This window comes from Lissotriton helveticus, chromosome 10 (genome assembly GCF_964261635.1).
Source record: "Lissotriton helveticus chromosome 10, aLisHel1.1, whole genome shotgun sequence".
In the NCBI taxonomy this organism is placed as follows: Eukaryota; Metazoa; Chordata; class Amphibia; order Caudata; family Salamandridae; genus Lissotriton; species Lissotriton helveticus.
In genome coordinates, this window is record NC_136071.1 from 418,607,643 (window position 1) to 418,632,558 (window position 24,916).

General features: G+C 42.7%; 1 protein-coding gene across 1 annotated transcript in view; it reads right to left on the reverse strand.

Annotated features, from left to right (window-relative positions):
• The window catches only part of CDKL4 (cyclin dependent kinase like 4), an 843,500-nt gene that overhangs the window by 53,242 nt on the left and 765,342 nt on the right, over positions 1-24,916 (reverse strand). The window lies entirely within an intron of this gene.

Below are 24,916 nucleotides of genomic sequence, written 5' to 3' on the forward strand. Positions count from 1 at the left end.
CACACAAAGTATCTTTTTATTTCTGCTGTCACATTGCGTCTCTTGTGCGTTTCTCAGCTTCTTCGTATGGGACGACAAAAACACATGTCTCGCTTCTCCTCCAAATCTGCCACAAAGGTGGCTTTTGTAAAGAACTCTAAAGTGTTTTCAGCTCTCTCTCAATTAGAGGATTCCCTCGCACCATCGGGCTCGGAGGTAGCCATGGATTCGTCCTCTCAGCCATCCTCAGGGAAAGCAACTGTTAAACGGCTAAAGACACATCCACCTTCGCCGCCCAAGTCATCATCCCCAGTTTCTATGGATCTCTTACTGGAGGAAATCCGATCATTCCGTCCTTTTCTCGAGGAAATTAGGTCGCTACGCCCCTTCATGGAGGATACCAATGCCAAACTTCAAGTTCTAACAGACAATTGGTCCCAAATTGAAACCAGAGTTTCTTCGGTGGAGCAATCCGTCGCATCCTTTCAAGAATCTCAAACCACAGTCACACATCTGTCTTCGCAGGTGGGTGCTCTTCAGAAGCAGGTGGAGGAGTTAGAAAATAGAGGCAGGCGCAATAATCTCCGCATTTACGGCCTGGCGGAAGGTCTTGAGGGGTCTGACCCGCCTGCTTTCTTCAAATCCTTCCTCCCTAAATTGCTCCACTTGCCAGAGGATACATCCCTCAACATCCAACGCGCACACCGTCTAGGCCGCTTACCTACGTCACTCTCCATGTCACAAAGGCCAAGAGGTGTAATTCTTTACTTCTTGGAATACACTGATCTTTTGAAAGTTCTAGCAGCGGCCAAGGCTCTTCCTAAATTGACGTGGTCTGATTCTCCGTTGTTCTTCGCTCAGGACTATGCTAAAGCGACTGCTAATCGCAGGAAAGCCTTCCTAAGCATGAGAGAGGTTCTTCGCTCTATGGGTGCTCGATATGGCTTATACCATCCTTGTTTGTTCAAAGTCACCTATAACAACAAAACCACCACCTATGAAGATCCAGTGAGATTGCAAAGCTTCATTAATGCGCACCACACCTCTGCCATGGATGCCTCTGGTCCTTCGTCCTCTTCCCCTGGTTGACTTTTATTACTATTTTGATGCCTCTTTTTCTTGCTTATTTGAATGTTCCATTGTTTCGCATTGCAATGTTGCTGTTTGCTACACACCTCTGGCTGATAGCTGTTTCCATTAGCTAGCTTCGATGCCAGTCCTACGTTCTGCTATAATGATTACTCCCTTTATGTACTTCCCCGCCTGTTTTGAGTGTTTTATTCTCGTGATGTTCTCCCACAAGATGTGTTTCATGGTCCTTGTATAGATACGGTCCTATGTAACACTTTATTCTTTTTCCCCGCCTATGTTTCCGCAGGAATCCTTTGTTGTCTGATGACGTCTTCCCAGTTCCTTGCCCGGCCGACCTCAATTGTGTTGCCTTGCCTACCTGGCCCCTTCCTCCCCTCAACTCCTTCTCGTATTTCTCTTTTGTAGGTATGTTTTCCCCCTGTTTTTTGTATCTCCTTTGTTTTTTGATCTTGTCCCCTTCCCCTTCCCCGATCAATCGTTTTCCATTCCTGCATAATGATGATGATTTTCTTTTTTCAGGTTGTATTTCTTTTCTCCTCAGATTCGAGCATTTATTCTCTTCACTCTTCCATCCATCTATCTCCGATGCTTCTCTTCTCTTTGTTTTCTACCCTTTAATCATGGGTTTTTTCCTTCTTCTTGTATTTCTTTTCCTTGCATATTGCTTCTTTCTTGTTCAATTCGTTCTTCTTCTTCTCCTTACATTTCTGATTATTTCCTTTTCTTTCTCTGATTTCTTCTTCTTCTTGTTTTATATTTTGGATTTATTCATGTACCAAGTTACTGCTTTATTGTATATATTATGTCTTTGAATATCGTTTCCTGGAATGTTAAGGGTATTAACTCCCCGGTTAAAAGACAGCGCATTTTGTCTCACCTAGCCAAATTAAATATTGACATTGCATTTCTTCAAGAAACTCACCTTACAGACACGGAATCTGAGAAACCTAAGAGAGGTTGGGTAGGTGACGTCTTTTACTCACAGGGTGATGGTAAACGTAATGGTGTTGCCATCTTATGCCGCAAGTCACTCCCTCTCACACTCATTTCTCAAGCCTCAGATACTAATGGCAGATGGAATCATGTCAAATTATCACTTAGAGGTGTTCCAATCTCCCTCCTTAATGTCTATGGTCCCACAAACGGTGAACCCCTTTTTTGGGCTGAATTTTCTCCCTGTATTACCCAATTCATGGATGATAATTTCATCCTTGCAGGAGACTATAATCACCCTCTTGATCCTTTTCTGGACAGGAAATCTGATGCCTCCTATATTCCCACAAAACCACACAAACTATTTACTCAAGCCATTTTGCAACATAAACTCATTGACTCATGGCGTTTATGTAACCCGACTTTACAAGAGTTTACTTTTTATTCACCCCATCATCGCTCCCAATCGCGTCTTGATTACATTTTTGTTTCCCATGCACTCTCTCAAACGCTTCAGGCGGCAGAAATTGGTCCGATTTTGCTTTCCGACCATGCCCCTGTGGTAGTCAGTCTTGAGGTTTTACCCAAAATTGATGGCCCTAAAAGGTGGCGTTTTAATAATGCCCTCCTTCTGGACCCCAAGTTTTCCACTTCTTTCTCTAACTTTTTTGATGAATTTTCTCTTTTTAATGATATCCCACCCATTTCACGACATACCCTCTGGGACACCTTTAAAGCAGCTGCACGCGATTTTATTATCAGATTTGTTGCCAACAAACGAAAAGCTGCTCGCCATTATACCAAGAACCTCCTTCATGACATTTAAAGATTGGAACACGCCTATTTTACCTCACATTCTTCGGATAGTTTGACATCTCTGGTCGCTGCCAAAATCAAATTTAATGAAAAGTCTACTGAAGATGCTTCTCTATATTTGCTTAAATCCAGTGCTAAATTTTATGGTGGTAGGAACAAAGCTGGCAAGATTCTTGCTAATTACTTGAAAGTCAAGCATAACAAAGTGAATATTGAATCGATTTATGATGATGATGCACATTTACAACACAAGGATGCTGACATTCTTACTACTTTCTCTCATTTCTATGAGACCCTATACACCTCAGACACCTCCTCTTCTCCTCAATCTCTTGCTCACTTTTTCTCTACCATTCAAACCCCTCCCTCTTTTCCTCTTGACCTTTCTTCCTTAGAATCTGATGTTTCGCAAAACGAATTGCTCGCTGCCCTTCAACGTTTAAAACTCAACAAGGCCCCCGGCCCTGATGGTTTTACTGTTGAGTTCTATCTTCACTTTTCAAAATTACTTATTCCAAAACTCCATTTTCTTCTCCACTCCTTTGCTGAATCTGGCTCTTCTTCCGGTACTTTCTCGGATGCACATATTTGTTTAATTCCTAAACCCGGGAGAGACGCCCAGTATTGTAAGAATTACAGACCTATTTCCCTAGTCAATATAGACTACAACATTTTTGCTAAATCACTGGCGATTAGATTAGATCACTTACTTCCTGACCTTTTAGGGGATGAACAATCTGGCTTTGTTAAGGGGCGTTACATTACTGACAACACAAGACTTTTATTTAACATTTTAACAAAATCCTCCCGTCTCCAATACCCCCTCGCAGCAATAGCCTTAGACGCTGAGAAGGCGTTTGATAGGGTAGAATGGCCTTACCTCTTCCATACTCTTAATTGGTTCGGGTTTGGCCCCAAATGTATCTCCTTAATTTCCTTATTATACTCCCATCCACGAGCTGCAGTTTTTGCCAATGGCCAAACTTCTCCTTATTTTCATCTTGGTAGAGGTGTCCGTCAAGGTTGCCCTCTTTCACCTTTTTTATTCAACCTGGCCCTAGAACCCTTTTTGTCCAAACTTCGCCAAAATCCTGATATTCACGGATTTCAGACTAAGGATCTTTCCATTAAGCTTGCTGCGTATGCAGACGACATTTTACTTTTCATTTCGAACCCTACTGTTTCTATTCCCGCTTTTTTAGCGGAAGTACAGCACTATTCCTCCATATCTGGCTATAAATTAAACCATGATAAGTGTGAAATTCTGCCATTGACAAAGTTCACCTTTAAGAATGACTTCAGTGCCTCTAATTTCACCTGGAGTTCTTCTCATATCAAATATTTAGGACTGCACATTACCCCCTCCATCCCGGATACTGTTTCCTTATGCTTAACCAAATGTATTCAGAAACTATCTGACCTCACGGCTAAGTGGCACCCTCTTTATCTGTCCTGGTGGGGTCGCTTAGATACTATCAAAATGATGTTATCCCCTGTTGTTCTCTATACTCTCTCCAATATCCCCATCGCCATTCCAGCTAAGTTCATAAAAAAAAAAATTCAGTTTTATCTTCCTTTTTGTGGCATAAGAATAAACCCAGAATGTCTCTTGCCAGACTTACTCGTCCGGCTTCTGAAGGTGGTGTTAATTTTCCGAATTTCCTAGCCTATCACAGAGCTTTTTTGCTGCGTCAATCCTCCTTTTGGTTACAAGATCCTGATTCCTCTTGCCCATTGTGGACTAAGGTGGAGCGCCTTTTTCTATCACCTTTCTCTTTCGCTGAATGTATCTCCTTTTCACGTAAACCCTCCTCAATTTTCACTCCTATACATAAATTCACTCTCAAGCTTCTCTTATCCTCTCGTCCCCCTCCTCCTGTCTGTGTTACTGATTTCCTTTCTTCCACCATTTGGCATAATTAATACCTTTTAATCCGAGGCAAACCTATTTTCTGGAAATCCTGGAGAGCCAAGGGTTTGCTTTGGATCTCACAATTGTTTTCACAATCCACTTTCTTGCCTTTTCATGCTCTTCGCTCCACTTTTGACTTACCCCTCTCTTCTGCTTCCCAATATCTCCTCCTTAAAGCATCGGTTATGGAGGTCTACAATCAACTCCCCAAATCACACCCTACTCCATCTTCCCCTGATCCTACTTCTCAACTCCATTCTACTCTACTTACCCTCCCAAAAGCTTCTGTCCTATACAAACGCTTTCACACACACACTCTTCCCAGACTCAAAAGTACAGTCGAGGAGCACTGGGAAAATGACCTTTCCTTGTCTTGGCCAACTTCTTTTTGGGATAAAATCTGGACGAAGATCCGTAAAACCTCCAGAGCTGCTTCTCTGACGCAAACTATATTCTTTATTTACAATCGTTTATTGCATACTCCTTCCACCCTTCATAAACGTTTCCCTACTACACCAGACACATGTTGGTCATGCTCTTCCCCTAATGCTACTTTGTTTCACATGCTGTTTCTTTGTAAAAAGGTACATGCCTTCTGGTTACAAGTCTGGGCTCAAATTAATGTTATTTTCTCCACCAGCATTCCATTTTCACATGCACGAATCTTTCTGGGAAGTCTCTCCCCTTGTTGGGATCAGATTGACTTAAATGTCCGTATTGTTGACTTATTATTAGCAGTTGCTTTTCAACAAATTACTGTCAACTGGAAGTCTACGTCTAATATCACTTTCAAAGCTTGGTGGTATAATGTTTGCCACAACCACAGACTTGATAATGCTTTTGTTTTTCCTATACAGTTGGCAGCTAAACGTGCTGAGTTATGGCTTCCAATTACGTTATATTTGGATAATTGTAAAACCCGTGCCTCTCGTCCACGACCTGATCAGCAGGAGGTTTCTAAACCCCCTTGATACCCTTTCCATTTCCTCATGTTCGGCTAAACTGTTTTACTGCACAACTCTAATTGCATTTGTTTCTATTATTCATATACTACGATATTTACTTTTTACTTATTGATACTCATGATTAATCCATTATGTTTTGACTTGTTAATATTTTATTGCATTGTTTTCTTTCCTTCTTCCCAATTAATCATCATCTGCTCCCCTTTTCCTTCTTTTGTTTTTCCCCACAATATTATGTTCCTATTTTGAATTATTACCTTGTATTCCCTTTAATAAACTTATTTTGAACTTTAAAAAAAAGGAATCGCAAAATGCAATATTGATGCATGTGCCTGATGGAGTACTAAAATAAGACAAGAATCCCTTCAGAATTCTAGGAGGAAATTATTGCACTGTATCAGTAAGGTCAAGAAAATTCACCCAGATAGGTGCTCTCCTCGTCTACACAACAGGACATATTTTAACACAAATATAGTACAATGTTCTTGTTCACCTATTAGAGTGCTTAGGCAGCGTTAGTGATCTGTTGTGCATGCCCAGCTCTAGTGTTGCATTCACATTGCTCTTTACTGAACTAACGCTGTCCGCCACGACACTCATAATGCAGCCCACTGTATACTAGATATCAGGAATTGGGTTACTGGTTGACTGGGGTGTGGTCAAGCAGCAACCACAACCCTAGTCAGGGTAAAGTACAAGCAAACCCCAGATTAACCTGTGCTCACCCCCTGGTAGCTTGGCACAATCAGTCAGGTTTAACTTGAAGGCAACACCACACAAAAATATGTCCCACACCAGGTTTAGAAAAACAGGGTGACTTTTTAATTAATAAAACAAGACCAAAACAACAAAAATGCAATCAGTAGAACCAGAGGTATTGAATATCAAACTTTTTAAAGTAAAATAGCGTCAAGAAGCAAAAAGTGCCATTAGGGATATCTGGTCGCATTGGACCAGGACAAATTCACAAATCAAGGCCGAATCTGACAGAGAACAAGCTAGCTACAGGGACCATGTTAGGCCCACTCAACAAAGAACCTTAAATCCTGGTTGAGGAGCGTTGAGTGGATCTGAGTCAAGAAGCATTGCACAGTCAAAGCAATGTGTCGGTTTCGAGATGCGGCAAAGCTGCGGTGCCAGGTCCTGTTAGTCGTCGTTGAGGATCCTGTTGATAGGTCTTGTAATGTGAAGTCCGAACAATGAGGAGGTGGCGCACCGCAGAGGTGATGCTTTGGTTCCCAGGAGATGCGAGTCTATAATGAGTAGGCCATCGTTGTTGGTGAGCTGCTGGTGACGAGGGATGCGGAGACATGGGTCTGAGATGCGCTGCACTGGTTTCGAAGATGCGAGGTTGATGCAGACCTTCCGAGCCAGGCCGTATCCATGCAGCAGGGGCGATGCTTCGGTTCTGCTTGAAGATGAGCCACTTAGCTGAATAGATGTGTCAGTTTGGCTTAGGGATGCACCATGTTACAATGTGTAAACTTATGTATTGATCTACTTGATGTTATTCCCCTCTACTTCCTCGCTATTTATAATGGAACATTCCTCCACTATGCCCCCCCCTGTTATCTCACCATGGTATTCCACTGTTCTCTGGAGGCTACCTTAGAATGTTCAGGTGAGGCAGTTGTTGGGCTGTTGGTGGAGAAAGGAGACCGGTAATAAAGAGTTTGACTTACCTACATGAAGGTTTCATCATTTCATTACCTACATGAAGGCTTCATCATTTCATCACACCACTCAGCAGAGAAGATGCATCTGTTCAGATGGTAAGCACCTTAGTCCCACTTCCAAGGTTCCAGGGATGGAGAGGTATCACTTGAAGGGTAGACTCACCGATGGCAGAGTCCAGGTGCAATTGAAAAGTTGTTGGAAGCCTGTTATGTCCCTGAGGCTTCAGATCAGGAGACCAGCCATCTAGCCCTTGGAGTAACTCTGAGTTCTTGGTTCAGAGATGCAGATCCAGTCATTGTCACCCAGGCAAGAGAGCAGCAGGTCAGCAAAGCAGGAGTCCAGCAGTGTAGTAGTCCAGAAGAGTGGCAACCGTTTCAGCAGCACAAAAGTCTTTCTTCGTGGCAGAGTATCCACAGGCCCAGAAGTGTACTGAGGTGGTGGTGTCTGAGGTCCAGTACTGATACCCATCAATGCCTTTGAAGTAGGGGAAACTTCAAAGAGATACATTTGAAGTGCACAGATGTCCTCCCTTCCTGCCTTGGCTCCAGACTCCCTGCTCCTGAAAAACGTTTTCGCTACCATTTACAAAGGATAAGGGGTACCCTGGGGACCTCTTTCTGTTTGTGACTGTCTTACCACCTACCTGAAGTAGGTGGTAAACTGCAATTTTTTGAAACCGCATTCAGGCCGCAAAACAACAGTACATCCCCCTGTGACTCACTATTAGGAAGGGATGACATGCCCATTCCTAATAGTGAGTCGCAAACCCTATTTTGCGAGTTGGTAATAGGTTACTGACTTGCAAAATAGGGTTTGTACATAGAAACATGCATGTTATTGGTTGCAAACAGGCGAATGGGCTGTTTGAGACCTGTAAAATGAATCATACACCTGGCCCTCTGTCTCTAGTGTAGCCAGAAAACTCTCAAGCATGTCAAGTTGCACACAAATGAACTTAAGGATGTCCATTTTATTAGCCACAGAGGTGACCTACATGTAGACTCTGAAAGCTTCCCACATCATAGAGAATCTTGGGATTGACACGCTATAGACATTGATGAACACTGTGATGGACAAGCTTATTTTGAAGCTGAAACTAAAGTCCCGCAGGGCATCCAACAGGAATCATAAAGTGCAGCACCTTCTGGCAAACTCAGATATTCAATCCTCAGCACCACTGGTGAGTGGTCATTCATTGTAAAGGAGAAGCATTCAATGTCCAGCACCCATACTGCTCTATCTCTTGATATGAGCCACAAATCACTGCAAGAGTGGGAGTCGTGTGCGGTCGAGTAGTATGAAAACACGCTTTCATCACCCTTTTGAATTTTCCACACACCCACCAGCCCATCCATACTAACTCTTCTTTAAAGCACCTTTGGCACATTAGACTGGCCAGACCATGCACTGATTCATATTATCTATGGTGGGGTCTAATGCAACGTTAAAATACCCATTTCAAATGATACCACCAGTGTTATGGTCCTAACAGATATCCATAATGTGTTTAAAAGTAAAACAGCACATCGAAGACTGCATCTCTAAACCTTTTGAAGTACCTCGGAAACTTCAATCAGTTGACGTTAGCTATCATATACTGTCACAGTCACCTCTCCCTTACACATATATTGTATTAGCCTGCACATTTTACTCCACATCACTAAGAAAATATGGTTCATCTCGCTCAGTCGAGCACTGGGCTGTTTGATGCTCCTCATTCTGTTTCTTTAGTTGGTTGTGATAAACTTAGCAGCTTCCTTGGGGTTGGAGCTGAAATGCATACGTCCATCAACTTTCAGTCTTTAGTGCAATCGGCACAACATAGCATATTTAATGTTCAGGGACTGAAACTCTTTTCTATGTCCATAAAGGCATGTCTGCCTTTCTGTACGGCAGCAGTGAAACCCAGAAACAAGAATAATGTTAGTGCTTGATACTAATGTCATCCCTTCGCACTAGTCAACAGCAATTTTGGATCTCGTCTCTTTAATTGAAAAAGCAGGCAATCATGGGTCTTGATATTGCATCTAGGGGTGCAGAGGATTGACTGCCCTATGTACTCACTTACTCATGAATATTTATGAAAAAAGGGATTTTCCCATAACCTCTGCAAGCACTGCTTGAACAAAGGCCACTGGTTTACCTAGTTCTGTGATCTCAGGCAATCCAATGATTTGAATATGATTGTTAAGTGAACATGCCTCAGGTGCCTCATTCCTTGCCTGCATAACCACCCAGACCTTTGGTATGCACTGTAAAGAACTGCAGGAGAATGACTTTGACCTCTAAGGGCCTCATTATGATTTCGGGCAGAAAGCCTCCGACTGACAGTGAGATTCTCCTAGACTGTGCAGGAACCCATCCGCCTGACTCGCTCAGAAACAATTCTGACCGATTATGATGCTTGTGGTCGGAAGGGGAACCATTCGGTCATTTGATATTGGTTCCGACTGGCAATCGGAGAATCCGAGTCAGTCGGAGATGATTCGTACACCTCTACGGACCGCATTTCCGACCGATCTATTAAGATGTCGGATTCTGACAGCCTTTCCAACTTGGTCTGTCCAACACCAAAGTGCTGTTGAAAACTGACTTTTGGGGCCTCTAGCAGACCCCACTTCATCCTGAGTCCTCTGGTTTGGGGTCGAGGGGGTACCCAAGGGACCCCCTGTAAAACCATGCACTGTGTGGCAGGCACAATTGGTTGACCGCCATAGAATGCCAGGTTTTCCACAGACACCCCTTTTCCCCATAGGAGCCTGTGTTGTCGGTCGGAACACAGGATCCGATTGAAGTCAATGGGAGTCCTTCTGAATGGTGTTCGGAAGGAATGTATGTCATTACATCGCATACCAATATCACACGTGCCATTATAACGTGGGTATTACTACGCAATGTCAATGACAACGACATGCCATTACATTGCAAACTTTAACCACAACTATGCCTTTACCACGCATGCCATTACAACACAAAGGCATGCGTGGTAAAGCTGTACTTGTGTATAAAGTTTGACAGGTAAGTGACTCTACCCTAAACACTAATATAGTACCCCAGCGCAACCCTCCCCCTACCCCCAGTCCAATCCCTACAATAACACTACACTACCCTGCACGACCCCCCGACAGTACCCTAAAACACTACCCTACACAACAACACTACCCTAAACCCTAAAACACTACATTACACTACCCTAAACCCTAGAACACTACACAAACACTACAACACTACCCTAAACCCTAAAACCCTACACTACACAAACACTACCCTAAACCCTAAAACACTACACTGCACTATCCTAAACCCTAAAACACTACACTACACAAACACTATAACACTACCCTAAACCCTAAAACACTGCACAAACACTACAACACTACCCTAAACCCTAAAACACTACATTACACAAACACTACAACACTACCCTAAACCCTAAAACACTACACTACAACATTACCCTAAACCCTAAAACACTACACTACACAAACACTACAACACTACCCTAAAACACTACACTACAACACTACCCTAAACCATAAAACGCTATACTACACAAACACTACAACACTACACTAAACCCTAAAACACTACACTACAACACCACCCTAAACCCTAAAACACGACGCTACACAAACACTACAACACTACCCTAAACCACTACCCACACTACTCCCACCCCTACACCACCCCTAGACCTAAAACACTATGACACTACAAAACTACCCTAAACCCTAAAACACTACATTACACAAACACTACAAGACTACCCTAAACCCTAAAACACTACACTACAACATTACCCTAAACCCTAAAACACTACACTACACAAACACTACAACACTACCCTAAAACACTACACTACAACACTACCCTAAACCATAAAACGCTATACTACACAAACACTACAACACTACACTAAACCCTAAAACACTACACTACAACACTACCCTAAACCCTAAAACACGACGCTACACAAACACTACAACACTACCCTAAACCACTACCCACACTACTCCCACCCCTACACCACCCCTAGACCTAAAACACTATGACATTACAACACTACCCTAAACCACCCACTACCCACACTACTCCCACCCCTACACTACCCCTAACCCTAAAACACTACAACACTACCCTAAACCACCCACTACCCACACTACTCCCACCCCAAGCACAACCACCTTTACCTCTCTTTCCTCGTGGTTCCTCTCCTGCGTCGTTGTCTCTGCTCCCGGTTCCAACTTCCTGCTTCACCTTTGAGGGGCGGTGCACGTTGTTGTGAGGAAACGGAATAGCCCCAGTTTCCTCACAACGAGGTGGATCGGCATTACATCGCATGTGTTGTAACAGTGCATGCGATGTAATGGTACGCGTAGTAATGGCTACGCATAGTTACATCGCATGCGTTATACGGCATGCGATGTAATGCCACTGCGGAGTAAAATCCGTGTTGTTATTGCTGTTTCCCGTTCGGAAGCATCGTAATAGGTTGTGCGGAACCGGCAATCGCGAGTCGGTCGGAAACAAATCCGACAAGGATTCAGGTGAAAAGATTCCACCTGATATCATAATAAGGCCCTTAGTCAGTAGCAGCCTACATTTTATTCTGATCCAAGCCTATTTTCACTACACTGGATTCACTTTGTCCTTTGCAGGCTCTCTTCTGTTTAACTGTCAGCCTGTCCTGCTTCTCTTCTGTTTCCTCCATAGCGCTGCAGGTATTATAATATTTCATGGAGTGTCAGGCCAACAGCCTATACATTGCATCCTCCAATTCAGAGTATCACATGCACCATTCCCACAGTTGGAATCATGCAATTCTTAACAGTTGCAAGTGCTCACCAGCTAGCTTTATAGCATCTTTCAAGATTTCATGCAGTCTTGTCTGTCTAAAAGTACTGAGGTTCAGAATCTGCAGTTTTACTGCTCTGGGCTGCCTGACTCAGGGCTTCCATGACATATCATCGATGTAACAAATATTGTGATACGAAGCTATATAGAGAAAAATATTGAGGACCAAAAATTCTGATTTTACCTACTTGCTATTTAAAGTACGAGAATAGCATGAAGAAAAATATAATGAAAATAAATCTATATATAGTCACTGAAAAAAACTGAGGTTTCAGGGATGTTACAGTTAGGAATTCGCATTTTAAAAAACCTTAGAAATTCATAGAAAAACCAATGTCATGAGTGATGTGATATGTGACATCATCAGCAGTGCATTGCGAGGGTGCAAGTTATAGTTAGCTAGGCTAACCATAAAAGCTGGATTTCTCTGGTTTGTGCCAGTGAAATGTCAGCCTAACTATAATGTACCTGTAACCTTTGTTTTTTTCCTATGAATTTCTAAGGTTTTTTGAAAAATTTAAATTCCTAACTATAACATCCCTGAAATCTCAGTTTTTTTTCAGAGAATTTCCAAGACTTTTAAATGCTAATTCCTACCTATAACGTCCCTGACACCAAGTGAATTTCCAAGATATTTTAAACATTTGTATTTATTAAAAGAAGTTTGTAACTGTTTTTCTTTTTTTATATGATTTTCATATGTATTTCTAAAAACTTCGAAAATAACGATAATCAATTGAAAAAAATATAACATAGGTGGTTAAAAATGTATAGTGTTATTTATTTGAATAATTAACATTTTTACTAAATTGTAATATTGTTCTAATTGTTTTTTTTGAAAAATATGTTTATTGCAAAGTCATAGAAAGGCACAGGTTCTCATGGCTGTTCAGTCCACTCAGAAATAAGATCATTGACATGTAAGTTTTCAGGATAATACACAGCCATCTAGGCCCACATCCCGGGGGCTGGGCGGCGCAAAATTAGAGCATGTGTCAAGAAAAACTTTTAGCCATGTATTAAGGATACTTATACAGCATTGTATTCGCTGATTTTTACAAAGTTCTCTCCTTCCGATGTCCTTTATATAATCTCACTCCCATCTCTCTGGATAGGCATTTTTTCTCTGATGTTTATAACAAAACACTGTTTCAACATAGAACAAAAAACAAAAAACAAACCTCCCGTGCGTGGAATATTGTTCTAATTGTTACTAATTTTGTACAGTGTGATATTATATGACAGAATTATGAACAGAAAAAGAAAATGTGTATATAATATTTCTAGGTAATCTTTTTTACTGTTTTTTGTTAAATTAAGTTTTGTTTGATTGCTTTCAATAGTATAAAAGATGTTTTATTGTCTCACTATTATAAATATTTTCTATATATCTTTTTTTGTTTACAAAAAGGGTGACGCACTGATCGCAAACCTACGCGGTGGGTGCACGAATCTGTTATACGCATGTTAGTCTAAAATTAATATTTAGAACAAATTAATATATTTTTTTCACAAAAGAGGTTTATTACTGGTTGTAAAAGAATAGTATTATAGAAGTTATAAATTTGTTTTGAAATGTTTTAAACAGACTTTTAAGGACGCAACAGTATCACAAACCAATTGCGATCTTCGCATTCGGAGCACAAATCTGTTATACGAATGTAAGTCTAAAATACGTACTTACACTGAAATATTATATTTTTAAACAAAGAGGTTTATTATTGAACATAAAAAATCAGTATTGGTGTCAATTTTATGTACGTGGCACCATCGCTCACCGGTCGCGAAGAAGTCGCGAACCATGCCGACATGTATTTACGGAATCGCGTAGGGGTCGTGACTCCTGCATAATTTTAAAAATTATGAAATATCAATGTTGCAAGTTTAGATATCTGAATTGCTTAAAGACTTTCCTCTAGAATAGTTTCAAACACAAATTACTAATAGCAATTTATACTTTGAAATGAAATTTTGCACATTTTACGAGTGAGTGCCGTATTCGCGATGGGTAGGCGAATCCCACGTGACTTCATGACACATGGAAAGAAAGCTTGTTATTGGTTAAAAAGCTTTTCATTCCCTTAGAGGGAGGATCCAACACCTGTTCTATTCCTCTTATTTTGGGTGTGTCTGCATGTGTAGACTACTTTTTTGTAGGCTCTACTAAATTCTTTATATTTTTGGGTGTTTTGACTAACTAATAACCAAAAATGGCAACGTTACATCCAGAAGACCAGCAGGAGGAGATTGAATACATTGAAGAGCTGGTGAAAAAATGAAAGGAGAGCATTGTTTGGGCCTTTTCCCCCATGCCCGAGGGAGAAAAAAGGTGAATTCGCAAAAAATCACCTGAACCATATGCCACAAAGTCGTCTCCAGAGGATTAGAGAAGAAATATTATTGTGGCACATCATCAATGCGGAAATATCTAGAGATGATACACCCAACTTGTCTTGCGCAGGAAGTGATGGCTTGGGAGAAGAGGGAGAAAGCTGCAGCAGATCTTGAAAATCAACCTTCAACATTAGCTGGAGCTGTTTTTACCACTCCTCAACCCTGGATATTCCCTGAACATGCCGATGCAGGAATACACTGCAGAAAGTGTTTAACAACTCTCTGCATTGGTGAACTTTCCATTGATGCCATCATCAATCTGTTCAAAACTCACGTGTTAATGTTTTTTTGGGGGGGGGACTTTGAACCTTGTGTTTCTTTGTAGTTTAGAAACACTAAAGTTGCACTTATTAAGTTTGTTTTCACTTTTAAAAAAGTCATTAACATCACAAAAATACAAACATTGTTAGAAAATACAAAAAGCCCCTCAAAATAGTTTTTTAGAAAAAAGTTTCTTACGGAACCACCTATACTGGTTAAAAATAGAGCAATTGTGTGTGATGAATATAAGAATAGTGCCTGGATGATTGAATGACTGCATAGGTAGTATGTCTGTAAATGCATGAGTGTAAGGATACTGCCTGAGCGAATAGTTGAGTACAGGGGTATTGCATGTGTTATTGCATGAGTGCATGTATAGTACCTGGATAAATGAATGAGTGTATGGATAGTGCCTTGGTGATTGGATGAGTGCATGGGTAGTACCTGGGTGAATGAATGCACATATGGATTGTGCCAGGATGATTGAATGAGTGAATGGGTAGTTCCTGGGTGATTAGATGAGTGCATGAGTATTGTCTGAGTGAATGCATGAATGTTTGGGTACTGTGTGAGTAAATGGTTGAGTTGAAGGATATTGTCTGAGAGCCTCAATGAGTGCTTGGGTAGTTCCTGGGTGATTCAATGAGTCCATGGGTAGTGCCTGAGTTATTGGATAAGTGGAAGGGTATTGCCTGGCTCATTGGGTGAGTGCATGGATAGTGTCTGTGCGGATGAATAATGGGTACTGCCTCACTGATTGCATGACTGCATGGAAAGTGCCTGAGTGAATTGATGAGTGCATGGGTAGTTGTTGGATGATGAATGAGTGAGTGCAATGGCACTGCCTGGGTGATTCCATGAGTGCATGGATATTACCTGGGTGAATGAATGAGTGTATGGGTAGTGCCTGTGTGATTGGATGAGTGAATTCATAGTTCCTGGGAGATTGGATTCGTGCAAGATAAGTGCATGGGTGATTTAATGAGTGCATGGATAGTACCTGGATGAATGAATGAGAGTATGGGTAGTATTGCGTTTGAAAAGCTTTATTCGAGGTATATACTCATAAAAGCACAACATACATTTAAAATACATCACAATTAAATATTTGAATCACATTTATACAAGTACATATTTCTAAAACAGTTGTGCAAGCTTAATCAGTATACAAATTAACACACATTTAAAACAGGTAGTATATGGGTGATTAGATGAGTGCATGGGTAGTGCCTGGGGGATTGATGAGTGCATTAGTACTGTCTGAGTGAATGCATGAGTGCATGAGTACTGCATAAGTGAACGGTTGAGTTGAAGGATAGTGTCTAAGTGATTCAATGAGTGGATAGGTAGTGCCTGAGTGATTGGATGAGTGCATGGGTGGTGCCTGAGTGAATGAATAAGGGGAAGGGTAGTTCCTGGCATATTGGGTAGTGCATGGGTAGTATCTGTGTGATTGGATGAATGCATGGGTAGTGCCTCAATGATTGCATGATTTAATGTACAGTGCTAGAGTTGATGCATCAGTGCATGGATAGTTGCTGGATGAAAGGGTGAGTGCAATAGCAGTGCCTGGGTGATTGCGTCAGTGCATGGATAATACCTGGGTGAGTCAATTAGTGTATGGGCAGGGCCTAGGTGATTGGCTGAGTGTATACATAGTGCCAGAGAGGTTGGATGAGTGCTAGAGCAGTACCCGGGTTATTTCATGAGTGCATGGCTAGTACCTGGATGAATACATGAGAGTATGATTAGTGCCTGGGTGATTGGATGAGTGCTAGAGCAGTACCTGGGTTATTCCATGAGTGCATGGCTAGTACCTGGATGAAATCATGAGAGTATGAGTAGTTCCTGGAAGATTAGAGGAGGGCATGGGTAGTTCCTGGGAGATTAGATGAATGCCAAACTACTGCCTGAGGGAATGTATGAGTGTGTGGGTACTGCATGAGTGAATGGTTCAGTTGAATGATAGTGCCTGGGTGATTGGATAAGTGCATGGCTACTGTCTTGACAACTGTTTAAGTCCATGCACAGTGCATGAGTAAATGTATGAGTATATGGGTAGTGCCTTGGTGAATAGTTGAGTACAGGGGTATAGCTTTGGTGATTGCATGAATGTATGGATAGTTCCTGGGTGAATGAAGGAGTGTATGGGTTGTCCCTGGGTGATTGTATGAGTGCATGCATAGTGTCTGTTAAGTTGCATTAGTGCATGGGTGGTCCCTGGGTAATTCCATGAGTGCATAGGTAGTGCCTGGTTGAACAAAGCAGTGAATGGGTAATGCCTGGGTGAATGGAAAAGTGCAAGAGTAGTGTCTGGGTGAGGGAATGAGTACATTAGTAATATCTGGATAACTGGATGGCTGTATGTATAGTGACTGAATGAATACATTAGTGCAATTATAGTGTTTGAATGATTGGATAAGTGCATGGGTTGTGCTGCATACAATGCATGGGTAGTGCCTGGGTGATTGCATGAGTGCATGAGTACTGCCTGAGTGAATGCATGAGTGCATGGGTAGTGACTAAGTAAATGATTGAGTGCAAACATAGTGCCTGAGTGATGGGATGACTGCATGGGTAGTGCATGAATAAATGGATTAGTGCAAGGGTAGTGCATGGCTCATCTAGTGAGTGCATGGGTAGTGCCTGGGTGATTGGATAAGTGCATGGCTACTGTCTTGACAACTGTTTAAGTCCATGCACAGTGCATAAGTAAATGTATGAGTACATGGGTAGTGCCTTAGTGAATAGTTGAGTACAGGGGTATAGCTTTGATGATTGCATGAATGTATGGATAGTTCCTGGGTGAATGAAGGAGTGTATGGGTTGTCCCTGGGTGATTGTATGAGTGCATGCATAATGTCTGTTAAGTTGCATTAGTGCATGGGTGGTCCCTGGGTAATTCCATGAGTGCATAGGTAGTACCTGGGTGAACAGAGCAGTGAATGGGTAATGCCTGGGTGAATGGAAAAGTGCAAGAGTAGTGTCTGGGTGAGGGAATGAGTACATTAGTAATATCTGGATAACTGGATGGCTGTATGTATAGTGCCCGAATGAATAAATTAGTGCAATTATAGTGTTTGAATGATTGGATAAGTGCATGGGTTGTGCTGCATACAATAGATTCTATCCTTGTATGCTCATGATGAGCTGAGCTCGTCATGGCATACAGTGCTCGGGTGCTCATGACGAGCTCAGCTTTGCATGAGCCTCACCCACGGGGAGCGCTGGCGCTCCCCCCGTGGGTGCCCGATCTAATTCTTTTTTACGGGGAAGGCAGGGGAAGACCTTTCCCTGCCTCCCACCCCCCAAATGGGCCTGCGTCATCAATGATGTCAGCGCGCGAGGCGCGCTGATGTCATTGGCGGTTCCCTTTCTCCTCCGACGCGCAGGGAATCCATTTGCTTCCTGCGTGTCGGAGGAGAAACAGGTACGTTTGGGGGCTGGAGAGGGGGGGATTTAAACTAAAGAGGCATTGGGGGAAAGGGAAGGGTTTTCCTTTCCCTCAATGCCTCTTTTGAGCATTGCTGCTGCACGATCATGTGATCGTGCAGCAGGAATGCCCACTAGATGCCAGGGATTTTTTTTTTGGGGGGGGGGGGGAAATTGACAGTGTTTGTTTGTTCGGGGAGCTGCCCCTTGGGCAAGGGTCGCTCCGACTTTTGGGGGCAATTTCTTTGACTTTGTCTGTCCCCCGGGGGGGGGGCAGAATTTCATTAATTTTACGAAAATCGTCGCACTGGGGCAATGAGCAGGGGAGTGGCCCCTTGGGCAATGGTCACTACCCTTCTTTGGTGCATATATTTTGCCTTGCCATTTTGGTATGCCCATGATGTTAAGTTTTAGTTGGTGTAGCTCACTTCAGCACCCCAGTTCAGACATGGCCATATGCAAATTAGTCTGACCCTATGCCTCATGGGAACAGTCCAGCCCGATCTGCCAAGCCATATCTTCCCTGGCCCAGAAACAACCATAATGGGACCGGTTACTGGCTAATCAACTGTTATCAGCCAGGTTAGCTTGAGTCCAGTGGCAAAGTGAGCAAGGGACCCACGTCTGCCAACTTAGGGCAATCAAAGCGCACAGGGTCAGTCTGATTTGCATATGGCCATGTCTGAACTGGGGTGGTGAAGGAGCTAAACAATGATGATGGGTTAAACCTAGATCAGTTGACTGGGGATGAGTGTTACATTTGCTCAAGCGCTCCGTCCATCATCCCCTTTGATATCACCTTGAAGGGCAGTTCTGCTGGTTTTTTTTTTGTAGGGCCACTAGGGCACCGGGGTTTATTTTTATGTTGGGGATCTGCCCCTTGGACATGGGTTGTTCCCCTTTATGGGAGGATGATTGTGGCATTATCTGCCCTCTTTGAGTGGCAGAGTAGCAGTATGTGTTTAGTCCCATCTGTCCCTAAGGGGGGCAGAAGCCACTAGACACCAGAGTTTTTAACTTTTTGTTTTGGTGGGGGTGGCCTCAAGGGCAAGGGTTGCTCCCCTGTTAATTCTATACTGTTAGGCCCACCTACCCCTTAGCTTGGCAGGTGGACTGGTGCATTTTTTGTATATGTGATTATAATGTTTTTTTCTTCTTTTTAAATCTAGTGTAAAGCTTTTGATTCCTGTTTGCGGTTTCAACAGTGGGTGTTCTGCAGTTTTGTTTAGTTGCATTTTTTAGGTAAGAAACACATTTTTGTTGTATGTACTCCAAATGTGTAATATTGCAATGTATGAATTATTTGTTTTGTAAGTGGTGTCCTAGTGGCATTTAGTTAGTGTTTTGAGCATGACAATAGTTGTGATGTGTTTTGCATTGTCTTATGTGTATTTTGTTTTCTCTTTCTTTTTTAGTGGGATATTGTTGATCCATACTGTGTCTGTGCAGAGTATGTGGTGGTGAGTTTAGCTGCTCCTGGCAAGTGAGTGGTATTGTTTTGCAGTGTATTGGTATTTTTGATAAAGGTGAATTTTGTTCATTGCTTATGTTACATAGTGTTTGTTGTTGTTGACTTGTGCGACAAGTTACCTTTATTAGCAATCATTATGGCTAGCCGTAGAATGACTGCTCAGCAGGTGGTTGGTATGCTTCTTGAACCTTCCTCTGAGCCGGATTATGACACTGACAGTGTGTCTGAGGGAGAGGAGGGAGGGGAAGATTCTGGCAGTGAGTTTTCCCTCCACATGGAATCATCGGATGACTACTGGAAGTGCTCGACTCTGGGTTGATCCTAACATGGTGCAGCCGGTGTTGCCTGCCTTTAGCGGTGATGCAGGGTGTAGAGTGGATTGTGAAAGTTTTTAGCCTATACAGTATTTTTAGTTATTTATGGATGATGTATTTTTGGGTGAGATTGTTGAGCAGACTAATTTCTATGCTGAACAGTTTTTGAGGGACGACAGTGACAAACTTAGGCCCCACTCTAGAGCTTCTGGTGGACTCACACAAATCTGGAAGAGCTGAAGAAGTTTTTGGGTTTGACTTTATTGATGAGTTTGGTAAGGAAGCCGAACCTGGCTTCATATTGGTCTTCCAGTCCCTTGATGGCAACAGCCATATTTCCAGCTGTTATGACTCTTGATCGGTATTTACTTTTGCTAGGCATGTTGCATTTTGTGGATAATTCTTTGGCGTTGCCACGTAGTCACCCTGACTGTGACCGTCTTTTTAAGATTCGGCCTGTTCTTGATCACTTTGTTGATCAATTTTCAGAGATTTACATTCCAGGGAAAGAAATATCTATTGATGAGTCTTTGGTTTTGTTCAAGGGTCGTTTGGTTTTTAGGCAGTACATCCCTAGCAAGAGGGCACGCTATGGAATTAAACTGTATATGTTGTCTGAGAGTAAGACAGAATATGTTTTTAATTTTCGTGTGTACACTGGTAGAGATTCCACTATTGACCCCCCTGGTTGTCCATCCACTTTTGGAGTTTCAGAGAAAATTGTGTGGGATCTTGCTAGAAGACTGTTCAACAGAGGCCACCATTTGTACCTTGATAACTTCTACACTGCTGTGCAATTGTTTAAGGAATTGTTTAAAGTGGACACTTTTGCATGTGGCACAAACCGCTCTAACCGCAAAGGTTTTCCGAAAGAGCTTGTTTGCAAAAAACTTCAGAGGGGTCAGTGCAGTTCCATGCGTAGTAAAGAACTACTAGCTGTGAAATTTATGGACAGGAGGGATGAGTACATGTTGACTACCATCCATGATGAGAGTACTTCACATGTGCCTGTTTGGGGTCAGGTTGCTGATGTGCACAAACCTGTGTGCATTCTGGACTACAATAAGCACATGGGTGGTGTTGACAGAGTAGATCAGAGGTTGGAAACTTACACTGCTATTCAGAAGGCTTATGTTTGGTATAAGAAGTTGGCCATCCATTTTTTCAACTTAGCAACTTTTAATGCTTTTATTGTGTTCAAGGAGTGTTCTCCTGCGTCCAAGTTGACATTTCTTCAGTTTCATCACTCTGTGATATCTAGCCTTGTTGTTGTGGAACAAGTAAGTGTTCCTAGATTTGAAGTGGTGGAGGATGTGGCTCAATTGAAAGATTGCCACTTCCTGATTACATTCCTCTCACATCTACAAAGACTTTCCCGCTAGGAGATGTCTGTTAACGTAGAGGTTTGCGGAAGGAGACTCGTCTTTTCTGCCCTGGGTGTCCTTCTAACCGTGGGCTGTGTGTGCCTGCTTGTTATAGAGCTTACCACACACAAAATAATTTTTGGGAGCATCCATGAGTGGTAAAATGAACTGCCTGGTCTGTATTTTTTAAAATTTGTATTTTGTTTTAAGGTTGGCGTTAGTGCAATGTATTTATTTTCAGATTGTGTGTTACTAGATTTGTATCTATTTGCAAAATAGCTTTTTTTGTTTCGTAAAAAAAAAAATTCAAAATGTGATGGCGGTGTGTGTAGGCTGGCGCTTGGCTGGCGGTGTGCGTGGACTGGCGATTGGCTGGCGGTGTGTGTAAAAGAAAGTGTATGAATTCCTTTCTGCTCATAAAACAGGGAACCTGGGTACTAAATAGTCTATTTGAGAGGCTCTATAACACCTACATACATAACACATGACTGCCTGTGCAACCGAATGACAGAGCAGATTTGAGAAGATGTGTACAAGAAAGTGTATGTATTCCTTTCTGTTCATAATACAGGGCATATGGGTACAGAGTTATACAGTTTAATACGTCTGCCAACATGTCTTAATCCTCAATTTCTTTTACTACTTTTGTTAGAGACTCAGGAAATGCACATATTAGTATGCACAACCCATTTCAATCTTCATTTCAGTACTATAAAACAAACATCACATTTCTCTAATGTTTTGCTTGCTTTATAAATAATGCATTACAAACTTAAAAATGTTGGGTGGAGGGAAGCAAGATGGCGGCAGGCTAGGTTAGGATGCTGCAGCAGCTCAATGGTGTGATCCAGTGACCTCCTCCCAATGTATATGAGTGCCTACCTTTGGTGACCCTAGAGATGATTATAACTGTACTGAACCTGTTACTTGACAACAGAGAGGAAAAGATTAGCTACTGTGAAATTGTTTAGGAAGCTGCTTCGGAAACAGTGGCTTTTACCTGCTGGCAGATCAGGCGTGCTCTGAGCTCCGGGTGTAATCTGGTTGCGAGCAGAGGGGATCTTCAACTGCTCAGCTGCTAGAGCAACAGTATGGTGGTCCTGAAAGAATGAAGCCAAAGAGGGCCCGATGACCCGGGCTAAAGCAGGAGGAAAGAATTCATTAGCAGATACCCATCCATCGGGAAATGCAAGCATCATACCGGTGAAACCCCGAAGGCTGGAGGATGGTGCTGCTGAAGTGGGAGGAGGGGTGACTCGACTGCCCGGACGGCGAGGCCAGAATCCGACCCGGAAGGATCTCCCGGGAAAAGCATCGCCCCAGCATCACCCAGCCAGTCCAACTATCGTGGAGCTGCTAGTTGGAGCAAAAGAGCCGGGAGAAACAAACCAAGCAGGGAAATCCTATTGAAAGTGAAACAACAGGAGATCTAATGCAGGACGGGATGGGAGCAGCGAAAGACGATCTGCCCATGTAAGATAATCAGGTAATGAAGGTAACAGAGGCAATGGTGGTGGTAGGGGAGGATGCCTTGGCTATACCTGATGCCCCAAAAATAACGAATGGTGCCGAAACGGCAGTAATGGAGGACGTAATGGAGACAGTAGGGACCTGGGGGAACACGTTGAGAAGGGTATAATGGATGCTACAAATGCTACGGAGGGAACACACGATGAGGAGATGGGGCAAGATGGGGACGAGCAGTCCAGGGACATAAGTGACAAGCGTTATCAGTGTGATGGGAATCTCAAGCAGGTAACATTGGCTCACTCGAGCAAAGTTGATTCTAGACCAGATCAAACCATCTATAAGTTCAATAAGCTCCACGCTAAAGGGAAAAACAACACTAACAGCAGCAATGATGGGTGATCCGCCTCATGTGCGGTCCAAACAATTTGCGCGGAAAATCCATCAGGGGAAGGAAATTGACAATGAGACGACGGAATATTACTATTCACTGTCTGAGGGCACAGAATCATTGGTGGGATTGGCTCCCTCAACAAGTGGTAGTGAATTAGAAGACGAGAGTGACAGCCCTCACGATACTAGTGGAAGAGATTCCGCTGCAACGCTACGGAGGCCGGTGAAATCGGTAGTCAGCTCAGCCCGAATAAAAGGGGGAGAACAAGACCTAAACTGGGACTACTCATCCTCTAATCAATTGGTGGGAGACAAAACCGGATCTCCCTCTAATATGGAATCAGTGACCATGGCAACCTTGGATGCAATACTACAATCAGTTATGACACATCGGGGTGAGTCTAGACAGGATAATAAGCGCTCCCAAGCTGCTGTTCGGAAAACCCAAGGCTCTGTTTGCAAAATAGCCAGAGTATGCAGTGAAATTTCGGATCGCTTAACAGATCTCGAGACAAGAACTGGTAATATAGAGACTGAAATGATGGCAACGCAGCAGCAGGCCACTTCCCATGAGGCTAGACTTGTAGATATACAGTGGAAGCTTGAAGACCAGGAAAACCAACAACGAAGAAACAATCTGCGGTTCCTGGGTATCCCTGAAGACAAAGGGGATACGGATATTCAACGCTATATGGTTGACCTGTTATGTAAGGCATTCCCCGAGACTGAAGGTTGGAACTGGGCTCAGGAAGTCCAATGAGAACACCGGGTCCCAATAGCTCAGAAGCAGTAGGCAGGTGCTGATGCAAGACCTCGTGCAGTGCTCGTCTTTTTTGGAAACTATCTCCTTCGACAGATCTTTTTTGAAAAGGCCAGACCAGATCGCAAACGACAGGTGGAGGATGTTGAATTTTTTACAAGACCTGATTTATGTCATGTGACTGTTGAGAGACGATGGAGGTTATGACAGATGATTAACCCTTTTCCAGAAAAAGGAGCTCAGGCATACCTCCTGAATCTGGCAAAACTAAAAGTTATAATTGGGGATAGGGTCCGTTTTTTCACTTCAGAAATAAAGCAAAATAATTTTTGGATGAGCTAAGTAGGAAAGGTTAGGATGGCTAGGCCAGATTTAGGTACTATGTCAGGGAATGGGGTAGGGTACAGGGCTGTGGTATAAATGGTGTCTAATTCAAGAAATGGGTACAAAACTGAGATTTTTAGATTTTTTCAGGATGTATTGATTAAAAGACTGTGTAAAAATCGGGGGGGGGGACACTAGGATCATGCCAAGAGCCGTGTCATCACTACTAGACTAAGGTCTAGTGGCTTCCATGGGTGTGGTGAGGGATGGGAAGGGTGGGAGGGGGAGGATGGATGGGGGGAAGGTGAGGGCAGGGAAGAAAAGCCAATCTAGTTACATGGAATTGAGCAGAACTAGAATTAAATAAAAGGAAAGAATAAATAAAAGTTGGAATGGTAGGTTACTGAGATGGTTCATTTTGGTAGTAAAGAATGAATACATTACGGATTTGCTCAGTTAATGTTGCAGGCTTAAACGACAGAGCAAAAGTATTTGAAATCCTGCGATT